Source organism: Staurois parvus, unplaced genomic scaffold (assembly GCF_062004578.1).
Source record: "Staurois parvus isolate SC_StPar_1 unplaced genomic scaffold, SC_StPar_1.0 ptg000287l, whole genome shotgun sequence".
Taxonomy (NCBI): domain Eukaryota; kingdom Metazoa; phylum Chordata; class Amphibia; order Anura; family Ranidae; genus Staurois; species Staurois parvus.
The window spans coordinates 3,085,487-3,099,811 of record NW_028318083.1 but is presented as its reverse complement, the minus strand read 5'-3'; positions in this window follow the sequence as shown (position 1 = coordinate 3,099,811).

Sequence of the window (14,325 nt, the reverse complement as noted above, 5' to 3'; positions counted from 1 at the left end):
TCCCCATCATTTGTTTCAGTGGATGGAATAGTGCCCCATCATTGGTGTAAATGGGAGAAATAATGCCCCATCTGTCACGATCGCAGCGTCAGACCCCAGACCTTCTCACCCAAACTCGTGACTAGAGATGAGCGAATTATTCAAAAATTCAGTATGACATGCAGATGAGTGCCGTCGATCTTAGAATCACCGCACACTTCACTCATTTGGGCAGTCACGGGGCACGACGAAGAAGAAGAAGCAGAAGAAAAAGAAGAAGAATGAAATGAAGAAGAAGAATGAAAAGAAGAAGAAGAAGAATGAAAAGAAGAATGAAAAGAAGAATGAGAAGAATGAAAAGAAGAATGAAAAGAAGAAGAAGAAGAATGAAAAGAAGAAGAAGAAGAATGAAAAGAAGAATGAAAAGAAGAGAAGAAGAATGAAAGGAAGAAGTAGAAGAATGAAAAGAAGAATGAAAAGAAGAAGAAGAAGAATGAAAAGAAAAAGAAGAAGAATGAAAAGAAGAATGAGAAGAAGGATGAAAAGAAGAAGAAGAAGAATGAAAAGAAGAAGAATGAAAAGAAGAAGAAGAAGAATGAAAAGAAGAAGAAGAAGAATGAAAAGAAGAATGAGAAGAAGAATGAAAAGAAGAATGAAAAGAAGAATGAGAAGAATGAAAAGAAGAATGAAAAGAAGAAGAATAAGAATGAAAAGAAGAATGAAAAGAAGAATGAAAAGAAGAAGAAGAAGAATGAAAAGAAGAAGAAGAAGAATGAAAAGAAGAATGAAAAGAAGAAGAAGAATGAAAAGAAGAAGAAGAAGAATGAAAAGAAGAAGAAGAATGAAAAGAAGAGGAAGAAGAAGAATGAAAAGAAGAAGAAGAATGAAAAGAAGAAGAATTCCAGTACAGCAAAAAGTGTATCTGCAGAGAGCTCCGCTATTTCTGACAGTTCTCTGACAGTTCCTTCACATTTACAGCGGTTGAAACATTGTATCTATTTGTTTCCGAATAAAAACATCTGTATCCTAAATGGAAACAAATAGATACAATGTTTCAACCGCTGTAAATGTGAAGGAACTGTCAGAGAACTGTCAGAAATAGCGGAGCTCTCTGCAGGGACACTTTTTGCCGGCTGTAGAAGGGATGAAAATCGGCCGATCGGGAAAAATTCGATTCGCGCATCCGAAGTTTGCTAATATTCGGATTCGGTGCGAATCGAATTTTTCCTAATATTCGAAACGAATTCCACTTTGCCAAGTTCGATTCGCTCATCTCTACTCGTGACCAAAGGACTAGCCCATCTAAAACCGTGATGTGACGTGCGTAACAATGCCACACCCAGCTGCACCCTGCACAATGATTTTCCAGCTAACGGGCCACAATCGATGTACTGGCAGCCTGGGTCAGGTTAATTACGCAATTAACCCTTCACACTGCCACCACCTCCTTTTTGTACAGAGAAAGAGGAAACTCTGCGTTATCAGCTATAACAATATAATAATTGAGATAATCGTCTGTATAAAACGGTCATAACACAGGCCTGTTATACAGAGGGTTAAGCAAACAGTAGCGTTCTCTTTAGAGGCAGGGTTTCGTAAATTGCAATACAGAGCTATAGAAAAAGTTCAACACTTTCAGAAAGAAAGATTTATTACTAAAAGGTCAAACGGGTGCAATAAAAATATTTACAGAAAAAAGATGCAACTAAGATATATATATATAAATATACAAAGAACCATAGCACAGCAAAGAGATATCAGAGAGAGGTGAAAAGGGTTAAAGTACTTTCCAAAGTCCTGGGTTAGCAGATCCAAGTTTCAGAGCAGAAGAGTGCTTTGATCTCCCTATGTTAGGATGGTCAATGGGAGAATTCTTCAACTTCCTCTCTTAGGTCTGACAGCCTATTTTGTAGTCCCCAGCAGGGGGTGTCTCTGAAGTCAAGAACCAATTATTATGCAGACAAGTCTGAGGATTGATTAGATATGAATTATGAAAGTGTACACTAAACGGTTCACGAGATCTATTTTTCTGCTTTCCTGTGTGTCCGAGTGACCCATCAAACTGTTCGCCTGCTTATCGTCCATCTGACGATATGTTCGGTTTTTATGTAAGTCTCTCATATTCCAGGATATGAGATGTAGGAGAAAAATGGTTTTAACCGAGGTTATCTGATTCTGTCACCTACGCTGAGTTAAGTTTTATGAGGTTGGAATCTCTCTCAACTCTGGAGAAAGCTTGCCTTATCTCTTCCGAGGTGTGAAATGGTACAGCTTCTTGGGACAGTGAGGCACCTCGTGGCTCCCTGCTGGGATCTGGCCTGTGACACTTCTAACACACACATATACTGCCATATGTCACTGTGCCTCTCAAGGAGGGAGGGGGGGGGGAAGAATAAAGGAGAATCATATTTGTCAGGACAGTTAACCCCTTTGCCAAGATGGAGGTTGAAACCAAAATGGTTGAACCGCGTCCATCTCTGGGTATACGCTGTTACACCTACATTGGTATCAATGCAAGAAATAGTGCCCCATCATTGGTGTCAGTGGGAGGAATAATACCCCATTGTTATCAGTGGGACGAATAGTGTCCCGTTATTGGTACCAGTGGGAGAAATATTGCCCCATCATTGGTGCCAATGGGTGGAATAGTGCCCCATTGTTGGTTTCAGTGGGAGGAATAGTGCCCCATTGTTGGTGTCAGTGAGATGAATAATCCCCCATTGTTGATATCAGTGGAAAGAACTGTGCCCCATCATTGGTGTCAAGGGGAAAAGTAGTGGCCCATTATTGGTGTCAGTGGGTGGAATAGTGACCCATTGTTGGTGTCAGTGGGAGGAACAGTGCCCCATCATTGGTGTCAGTGGGAGGAATAAAGCCCCATTGTTGGTGTCAGTGAGAGGAATAATTCCCCCCTGTTTGTGTCAGTAGGAGGAAATGTGCCCCATTGTTGGGGCCAGTGGGAGGAATAGTACCCCTTAGTTGGTGTCAGTGGGAGGATCAGTGCTCCATCGTTGCTGTCAATGGGAGGAATAGTCCCCCATTTTTGATATCACTGGGAAGAATAGTGCCGCATCATTGGTGTCAGTGGGAGAAATAGTGTTTCCTCACTGATGTCAATGGGGGGAATAGTGCCCCATTGTTGGTGTACGTGGAAGGAATTGTGCCCCATTGTTGCTTTCAGTGAGAGAACTAGTGCGCTATTGTTGGTGTCAGTGGGAGGAATAGTGCCCCATCGTTGGTGTCAGTGGGAGGAAATGTGCCCCAGCGTTGGTGTCAGTGGGAGGAATAGTGCCCCATCTTTGATGTCAGTGGGAGGAATAGTGCCCCATCGTTGGTGTCAGTTGGAGAAATAGTGCCCCTTCAGAGGTGTCAGTGGGAGGAATAGTGACCCATTGTTGATGTCAGTTTAAGGAATTACTCCCAACTTTTGGCGTCAGTGGAAGGAATGGTGCCTCATTGCTTGTGTCAGTAGAAGGAATAACACCTTGTATCAGTGGGAAGATTGGCACTCCAAGGGCCATATAAGACAGTTTGGAGACCACTGGTCTAAATCAATGCAGAATTAATGCAAGTACGCATATAATATGCTTTTCTATGTGTCCTGTTCATACCATACTGCTGCGCTGAGGTGGGCTATGCAAAACTGCAACTCATTCACTCCCTTATTATATCACGCCGTGACTATTGTAACTCCCTCCTCATTGGCCTACCTCATCGCAGGCTATCCCCACTTCAGTCTATCATGAATGCTGCTGCCAGACTCATTCACCTTACTAACCGCTCTGTATCTGCCACCCCTCTCTGCCAATCCCTCCACTGGCTTCCCATTGCCCAACGGATAAAATTCAAAACATTAACAATAACATATAAAGCCATTTATAACTCTGCCCCAAATTACATCACCAATCTTGTCTCCAAATATCACCCAAACCATACTCTCCGCTCCTCACACGACCTCCTGCTCTCTAGTGCCCTTGTCTCCTCCTCCCATGCTCGTCTCCAGGACTTCACCAGAGCTTCACCCATCCTCTGGAACTCCCTACCCCAATCTATCAGACTATCGCCTACTCTGCTCACTTTTAGGCGCATTCTGAAAACCCATCTCTTCAGGAAGCCTACCCTGACCCCAGCTAGTACTGGAATCCTCTACTCTTCCTACCACTCCATCCCCCACAGCTAATTACCTTTTGTACCACTATCCCCTCCCTCTTAGATTGTAAGCTCCAAGGAGCAGGGCCCTTGTAACTCTCTTGTATTGAACTGTATTGTTACTGTACTGTCTCCCTCCATAATGTAAAGCGCTGAGCAAACTGTCGACGCTATATAAGTCCTGTATAAAAATAATAATAATAATATGCAGAAGAAAATGCTACAGTGTATAGGGTTGAAGTGTCATTTTGTGACATTTCGATAAAGTTGAAACAAGAGAAAAAAGTAAACAGTATGATACATTGTAACAATGCTATGTATTACAAAGAAATATATGTAATTTCTGTATTTTTTATAACCCCTAGCGGCCCACATAACGTTTATGTTACCCCCTAGCCGCCCACGTAACCCCCATATAATACCTTACAAACTACTGAATACCATTCTGATTGCTGCAATGACGTTTCAGCAAAATGGACTAGCCTGCAGCATACTTTTTTCACTTTGAATTTCAGGTGTCTTTGAATTCAGTCCTCTGTAGGTTGATAGTTTTCATTTCCATCAAACGATGGTACATCCCAGGGGCGGACTGACCATTTGGAAACTCGGGCACTGCCTGAGGGCCCGGGGTCAGTAGGGGGCCCCATGAGATGCCCCTGGTACCTTTTTCATAGGCTTTTTTTAGTTTGTGCAAGAACACAGGGGCCCCATGATCCCCTATTGCCCGGGGGCCCCATGAGTTGTCAGTCTGCCCCTGGTACATCCTTACGTTCCTAACACATTACCCAGTCCATATCAGTATAGATATCCAGCATGAGATTTTTCCTCATTGAGATCTGATGTGTTTTCAAAGTGTTTTTTTTAGCAGTGTACATGCTGAATGTGCTATAGGTTTGTAGGGACTTACCCGCTCAGTCAAGTTTAATAGATATACAGGTATGGGTGCACAGCTCAGAATGCACAGTCTCTGCTTTGGGCCCCATGCACCTGTCACTGTGTACTTATCAAATATGGTGAGTCTGTACAGGTGAAGTGTGTCCTTTCACTACAATGGGTTGCCAGCACACAGCTCAGGGCTAGGCCTAAAAAATAAACAAAGGACTCTTCCCGTTGTGCAGGGCTGTGAATGAGCCCTAATGCAGGCCATATATGGGTCAAATTCTGAACAAATTTTCTATAGAAAATCAGACATTTTGTGCATTTTGTAATCTGATGGTACCATCATTGATTTTGAAATTCAGCCAACCAAGCCTTTAATTTCACCTCTGTTGCTACAGAAAAGAATTTTCGTGGCCAGGAATTATCTTTTCTTTCCAAATCACAGCTCATGCTTATTTCTTTTTCGATTACATTTCTCACATGATTTTCCCATCATTGATTAGAAATTCGTTAGTTTATCAAAATATTTCCAACATGCCCTATCACTCAAATTCGATGGGCGCTCGAAAAACAGTCTTTGCTGTTGCCCACTAATGGTGCGAAAATTCTTAGAAAAGAATTTCAAAAGAAAATTCTTTCAGAATTCGACCCGTGTATGGCTGGCTTAAGGCATACAGTGAACCTCACTGGGTAATATTTCAAAGTCTATTTACTGAAAGAAAATCTGTAACATCCAGAAGAACAGACACCTTGGAAATGTTTACAGGAGAAATCTATTCATTTGCAGAGTTAGATTTGCTGTCTCAGTGGAGGGTTATTATATCACCTTCCAAGCAAACCAGCAGACTCTTATTATTATACAGGATTTATATAGCGCCAACAATTTGTGCAGCACTTTACAATATAAAGGAGGCAGTTACAATATAATACAGTTCAGTACACAAGGAATAGGGAGGCCATGATCATGGAGCTTACAATCTAAAGGAAAAAGTACTCTTAAAGGGAAAGTACTGCATATTTTAGTGAGCACATTTTGTCCAGTTATTATTCCAGCCTGGACTGTTGGTAAACATAAAACTTATTTTTTTTTTTTTTTACTTTTAGACAGAATAGAGAACATTTAAGGCTCAAGGTTTTTTACCTTCATGCATTCTATGTGCAGCAGCTCCCCCAGGCCACCCTAATACTCACTTTAGCCCCCCTCTCGATCCAGCGATGTGCACTGGAGTCTCGGCTATCCCGGGACTCCCTCTCATCATTGGCTGAGACAGAAGCGAGAGCCATTGGCTCCCACTGTTGTCAATCACAGCCAGTGAGCCAATGAGAAGAGAGGGGGCAGAGCCAAGCCTCATCTCCATGTGTGAATGGATACACGGAGCAGCAGGTGCCCCCATAGAAAGCTACTTGCTATGGGGGCACCCAACAGGAGAGAAGGGCCAGAAGCGCTGGCAGGGGACCTGAGACGAGGAGGTAAGTATAGACCTGATAATTAGTGTTTTTGTCCTATTGTTTCAGTTCACATCAATGTACTGTGTTGCTGTGTGCTGGAAAGAATTACAGTGGAACTAGAGTAAAAATTACTTACTGTAGTTCCAACTGTCTGACACCTGAGAGGTCTCTCACTGGCATCTTCTCCCTGGCTTCTTCCCAGTGCCGGACTTCAGGCATCTTAAATGGCCAGTTTGGGATGAGATCAGTCCCACGCATGCACAGGAATGCAGCCACCCCAGTGTGCCTGAACGTAAACTGAGCAACAAATGCAACAGGGGATTGTGAACAGGTAGGTAAGTGTATTTTATAGCAGAAGAGACATTGCAGGTCACAGTGTTGAATGAGTCATTTTGTAACATTTCAATAATGTAAAAAAAAAAGAAGTAAACTGTATGATGCAAATAACTATCTAAGCCCTGGTTCACATATATGCAGCTGTGCGAGCTGAGTTTTGCATGGGCACGAGAGCCCATTCATTTGAATGGACTCCAGTACCCCATAACACGCAGGGAAGAAGTCCCTGTACTTCTTTGGAAAAAGAAGCCCGCACGGGAACCTCGGTTCCCAGTACGGTTGTGTTTTCCAGTGTGGGCGGGTGCCATTAGAACTAATGGCACCCGCCCACGGGTGCGCAGTCCTCTGTGCGGGTAGTGCAGCTGCACGGATTTTAGTGCAGATCTGCAGCGGCACCACCATCACAGATGTGAACCTAGGGTAAGAGAGGAATACCCTTCATTTCGGAGATATTTCCTTTAAGTTCCTCTACAGCAGGGGTAGGCAACCTGCGGCTCTCTAGCTGTTGTGGAACTACATTTCCCATGAGGCATTGCAACATTACAAAACTGACAGTTACAGCTATGACTTGCAGAGGCATGATGGAACTTGTAGTCCTGCAACAGCTGGAGAGCCGCAGGTTGCCTACCCCTGCTCTACAGCATGGGTGTCAAACTGGCAGCCAGCTAGCTGTTGCCAAACTACAAGTCCCATGAGGCATTGCAAGATTGACAGTTACAAGCATGACTCCCAAAGGCAGAGGCATGATGGGACTCGTAGTTTCTCAACAGCTGGAGGGCCGTCAGTTTGACACCCCTGCTCTACAGACTACAAAACAGGAAGTGAAGGGAAATTTCCCTAAAGAGACACAGTAAAAAATAAACTGACAGGGGTTTTAACCTTTTTCCTGCTATAAGCAATTTTTTTTTTAAATTGGGTTTTACATGCACTTTAAATAGGTAAAGCCCAACTCTGGGCACAAGAAAAAAACACCCCATATTGCAAGGGTTAAAAGCTCATTTTTGCCTAGAGGTAGAGGAATAAGGTGAAACACTTACCTCCTTGCTTGAGCCAGCAGGCTCCTTCCATCTGTGCAACCAGTCCCCCACAGCCTGCTCTCTAAGGTGCTCCTGGCCGCAGTCGCATGCTTGCTTGCACAATACAGGACTAATAGTCCTGCTTTGTTTGTGATGACGTGGAGGGACTGGCAAAGTCTTGCCTTCAAGGAGAAGTGGACAATGCCTGAGCCTGCCAGGGCAGGGGGTAAGTTCAGTAATAAACTACACATTAGCATTAATGAGCATTTAACAGCACAGAAGTCAACACCATTGCAAGGGTGTTTTTTTTTTTACCATCCTAGAGTTGGGCTTAAAAGTAGATCTAACTGAATGGCATTTAGTTTACTAAAACACAGTACTGTACATCTTATCCATTTTCTGACCACAGCAGGTACAGGATAAGTGATGTACCCATACACGTACTTCGCTTAGCACATGTGCATTTCCACAGGACACAGCGAATTGCGGTTGCCGGTACCTGGCCGCTTTGATCGGCTCGGGGATCATGCGATCGCTATGCGATCCATCACTATGTCAACAAGGCTGTTATGAATTAATTTTATTCATAACAGCTGTGTTTCCTTTAATAAGCTGTGATTGGCCCACAGCTATTACATGGTACCTGGGCCAATCACACCACCCTGTACCATGTAACAGCTGGTGGCCAATCACAGATCACAATAGTAAAATCACAGCTGTTACGAATTACGGGATATTTTTTTTTATTGCTGTTCACAGCAACAGCAATGTTTTGAACTGTCATGAATGGGTTAATTCATGACAGTTCAAAACATTGCTGTTGCTGTGAACAGCAATAAAAAAAATATCCCTGATCATCCTCCCAGAGTAGTACAGTGTTTCTATGATGACACTGAACTACTCTGGTGAAAGTATTAGAAAGAATTAAAAAAAAAAGTAAAAAAAAAAAAAGTTTTTTTATTTCACATACTATCACCAGTTAGTTCCTGACCACCACCACACTAGTCATATTCTGACATTGTACTGCTCTGATGACAGTATGTAAACAGAAAATTGTGAGAAAAAAACAAATGTTATTTAATTTCTTCATTTTCCAAAAAACTGTTATAAAAATTGCAACTTTAGAAAAACTCAGCATGCCTTTTACTAAATGACTATCTACTTTCCTAAAAGGGGTCATTTGGGGGGTATTTGTACTGTCCTGGCATTTTAAGGGCCTCAAGAAAAGAGATCAGACCGTCGGTACATCAGGATTGATCAATTTTCAAATACAGTATATATGTACCATAGATTATATAGTATAGTAGTATATAGAACTCTCACACAAACCAATGAATACACACTTTGTGGCCTAAATTTATGAAGAGATTGTATTTTATTGGATATGTTTTATAACAGAAAGTAGAAAATATTGTTTTTTCTTCAAAATATTCAGTCCTTTTTCGTTTCTATATTAAAAAATAAAAAACCCAGAGGTGAACAAATACCACCAAAAGAAAGTTCTATTTGTGTGAAACAATGATATACATTTAATTTTGGTACAGTGTTGCATGACTGTGCAATTGCCAGTTAAAGTAGTGCAGTGATGAACAACAAAGAACGGCCTGGTTATGAAGCGGTAAAACCTTCTGGAGCTGAATTGGATAAACAATGGCCATGCTTTTTTCATTATGTTTTCATCCATTTTCACATTCCAGTACTACTGGTCTCCTCCAGGCTTTTTTTAGCCACTTCTTGTCTACATGCAAACACTCTGGTGCAGGGGCGGACTGACAGCTCATGGGGCCCCCAGGCAATAGGGGATCATGGGGCCCCTGTGTCCTCGCCAACACTCAAACCACACCCAAAAAAGCCTATGAAAGGTACCAGGGGTATCTCATGGGGCCCCTTACCGACAACAGACTCTCGGGCAGTGCCCGAGGGCCCGAAAGGTTAGTCCGCCCCTGCTCAGGTGGCAACTACACATTATAGCACTGGACTGGCTTCTTGAAAATGAAAACTGTAAACCATGTCTGAGCTATGTGTCAAGGCATGACTTGCTGTAGCATGGACCAGAGGAGCATGTGACAGGAGCTTATTTAGGAGACAGTTTCAACTCCGCTTTAATGCTACTTTAAGACTTTTCCCCCCTTTTTTTGGATGAACTAGACGGAATTGTATCTTTTTCCAATCAGACTATGTAACTTTCTATGTAATTGCAGAAACAGTTTAAGTGTCAGAAGCTGACCTTTAGCCCCCAGTCATATCAAAGCCGACTTTGAAATTGTGCGACTTACAGTGAAATCGTACGTTTTCCAAATCAGGTGCCCTGCCGATTTCAATTGCGATTTGCAAGACATCTGACACAGATATCTATGCAAATCACAAAAGTAGTGCATGTACTACTTTAGAAATTGGTGCGGCTCCGACCAAGTCAGAACCCCACCGATATGACCGCTCTAATTGCAGATAATATGGTGAAACTTGGCAAGTCACAGGGCATGCAAATCGCATGCCAAATCGCACCCAATGTGACTGGGGTGTTAAGAAAAGACACTTAGGCCTGGTTCACACCTAAGCAATTTGCTTTTGATCTGTTTCTGCAGTACTTTTTGAGGTGCGTTTTGCATTTTTGCACACTTTTTTCAAAAATAATTTTTTTTATTTGTTTTATTTTTTATATTATTATTTATGTTTTTTTTTTAACATACTGTCACCCTAGCAGTACAGTGTCACCATGGTAACACTGTACTACTTGTGGGGGGTGATGAAGATTTTTTTTTTTTTTACACTGATTGCTTTTAACACCCATAAAGACTGTAAAAGCAATCATTTTTCCTTCTCTCTGCCTGCATTCTTGCAGCCATTGAGAAATAGTGTGCGAGCTGTGATTGGTCACAGCTTGTCACGTGGTACAAGGCTGTTGTAAATAGCCTTGTACCATGTTATCTCTGTGATCATTCACAGATTTCACTAGTAGTAAGCAATGATGTCAGAAGTGACATCTTGCTTACTACTATTCATGTGATCACTGATTGGCCAATCACACAGAGGTCCCGTACAGCGCACAGTCCAAAATAGCATTTATATATAGTACATGGGCCAGAAAATGGTTAAAAACACCAGTTTTGGGTTTAGAAAATTCCCTGACCCTTTCCAAAAATGCAGCGGTTGAAAAAAGCATAGATGTGAATGTGTCCCATAGGAAGCCATGTTTAATGGACTGTAGTGCATTTCTGCAAAAAGCACCACAAAACAAAAATGCATAGATGTGAACTAAGCCTTAGTACAATATTTATTTTCTTCTCATGTCAAAAATTATCAAAGTCATGGTTCATTGACTTATTGTTAGTGCTCACTGCAATCTCTCGCAATTCCTTCTCACTGTAGAACAGGATTATTGGCATCACCATTATCCCAGGAATATGATAACAAAAAGTTAGGCAGGTTCAGTTTTATTGACTGAGAGTTTCACCGTAAGGTCTAGTTCACTCTAGTGCGATACCTGATGTGACTTGAGTGAGACAGAATTGCAGGACAGTGAAAAACACATTGTTTTCAATGCTGAGACTTAGCAAGAATCGATTTTGGAAAAGTTCCTACGATTTGGGATTGATTTTGGCCCCACAGACTTCCGTGGAAATAAGGGAAAAAAACTAATGTTACTAGGCTATTTTCTCTCCAGGTTTAATGTTTTTAATTTATAAGAATGAATCAGGAAAATACTGCACTGGCCACTAGATGGAGCTGATGATCATAGGAAATAAGTATTTTCTATGATCATCAGCTCCATCTAGTAGCCATAATGCAGTATGTTCCCAATTTACACTATTCTTATAAATGAAGAACTTCCGACCTGGAGATAAATTAGCCTAGTAACGTTGATTTTGCCCCGATTGCATTTTCACAGGTGAAAACTCATATGGAAAGAAATATATTTGAAATATATTTTAAAAATATTCTTCCCAAATATATTGACATATATTTGAAATGCTACAATTTTGGCCATATTCAATATATATTAAAAAAAAATATATATATATATATATATACTGTATGTTGAAATGCGTTTTTTATATATTGCAAAATATACAAAAAATATTTCTAAAAATATACTTTTTTAAAATTTATTCTTCAAATTTTTTTTAACATAACAAAAAGTAAATTTAACAGATACTTTTACATATATTTGTAAATGCATTCCAAAAATTTAGATTTGTATTTTTAAAGACATACAGTATATTTTAAATGTATTTTTAAAAATCTGTTTCACATATTTTGTAATAAAAACACATTTCAACATGCAATGTGTATATATATATATATATATATATACAGTATATATATTTATTGAAGTATATTTTGAAATATATTGAATATGGTCAAAGTTGTAGCATTTCAAATATATGTCAATATATTTGGGAAGAATATTTTTAAAATATATTTCAAATATATTTTTCTTTCATGTGGGCAGCCCTCCAGTTTAAAAAAAAATATACTCCATAATCTCTCATGCATTCTGTACCAAAAATGAAAGAAAAAATGTTTATCTATCTATCTATCTATCTATCTATCTATCTATCTATCTATCTATCTATCTTTCATAGCCTTCCAAGTTAACATACCATAACATAATGGAAGTATGTGGCTGATGCTGTAGGGGGTGCATTTTTTTGGCTTGAAAATCAACCTGTATCAAAGAAGAAAAACTTTTCCTTTTTTTTAGTTTTGGATAGAATTTGGAAGTATTAGGAACTCCTTTTGGTTTCAGGGCTCCTTTAAAGAGATTTCCTCTCACTTCTTATTACAGTGACAATGGTTTTACCATACAGGGTAAAATCTGCAACAAGGATACAGCAATAAAAAGCTATTTTTAAAACTGTGCTAAAGCACAAAAATGCCCAAGTTCAGCCTCAATCAAAGTCCACAAACATATGGTAAACCTCCCCACATTTGCCTTGGTACAGTGCTGTCACTGTGCTCAACTTGTCAAACCACTACAGTCATCTCTTTATACAGTCACTTGTGATCTCCTATGTCCTCCGGCTCTGTGCTCTGCTTGTCATCTTAGACTATTTAAACACAAAACTGGAGGACATAGGAAATCTTAATGTAAAGGCTAAATACATAAAATGAAACACTGGGGGAGATTAACTAAAACTGATACACACAGAATCTGGTGCAGCTGTGCATAGCAACCATTCAGCTCCTAACTTTAGCTTGTTCTATTCAGCTTTGGCAATAAAACCTAGAAGATGATTGGTTCCTATGCACAGCTGCAGCAGATTCTGTGTGCATTAGTTTTATTAACCCCCCCCCCCCCAATATGATAAAGTCTGTCATTAGCAGTGTTTGCTTTTTTTGTTTTTCTGAGTCCTCTCTAACATTTTTTTACCTGTTCAGCAAAAGTGCCAATTAGAGGGTTGAGACAAACCATTTAACACTGACAGTGGTGCTTACAATGGTCAGCTTTTATTCATTCAGTTAAAACCTTTATTCCCCCCCACCCAAAAAAAAAGAGTTATAACTGATTAAAAAGGGTTTGCAAGAGTTAGGCTTTAATTTGTTAATTACTTAAGTCCATCATACGGGAAGTACAGTGGCTAAGTGGTTAGCACTCCGACCTAGCAATACTAGGGTCGTTGGGTCAAATTTCAACTATGGCACTGCCTGCATGGAGTTTGCATTTTCTCCCTGTGCCTGTGTGGGTTTCCTACCAAACTCCAAAGACATGTTGGTAGGTTAACTGGATCCTGTCTAAATTGGCCCTAGTATGTGTATGTATGAATGTGAGTTAGGGACCTTAGATTGTATGCTCCTTGAGGGTTAATGACCGAAGTGAATGTTCAATATATATGTAAAGCGCTGTGTAAATTGATGAGGCTATATAAGCATCTGAAATAAATAAGTCAAAACCTACTAGTCCATTTAACACTACCCTCTCCAGAAAGTGATGTTGTCCAAGGGTGGCTCCAATGCTCCTCCATAGATAGAGGAGCCACCCTAAAACAAGAAGTATGTTACTGGTTCGATCACCAGGTGAAAATAAAAAAACAAATGCAACTATAAGCCATAAGGACTGGTAAGCTGATATATATGTATTATATATATAAACCCTTTCTGTGCTCAACATATAAATCCTCCAAAAAATTATGAGTGGAAGTCCATAGAGTACCAGTCTTACGACAAAATTAATCACCAAGTGTCCATAAATAATAACGTCACTCAAAATTTCGATCAAAAAAGGAAAATTCAAAATCTTTCTGTTGAGCCCTCTGGCTCCAAAGAAGACGTGAACCTCAAAACAAGAAAAACTCAATAGTGCATTATCATTAATAAAATAAATCATTAATAATGTAACACGTGTGCACTATTCACTCCGAATAAAAATGTGACCACATACGTGATTGTGAACACTTGTGAAAACCGTGATAGTGTATCACACTGTGAATCAATAATTAAATACAAAAATAAAATGCAAAAATAATTTCCAGTGGCATTCAGTGTGCACTTCTAGTGTCTGAATTAAATACACTTA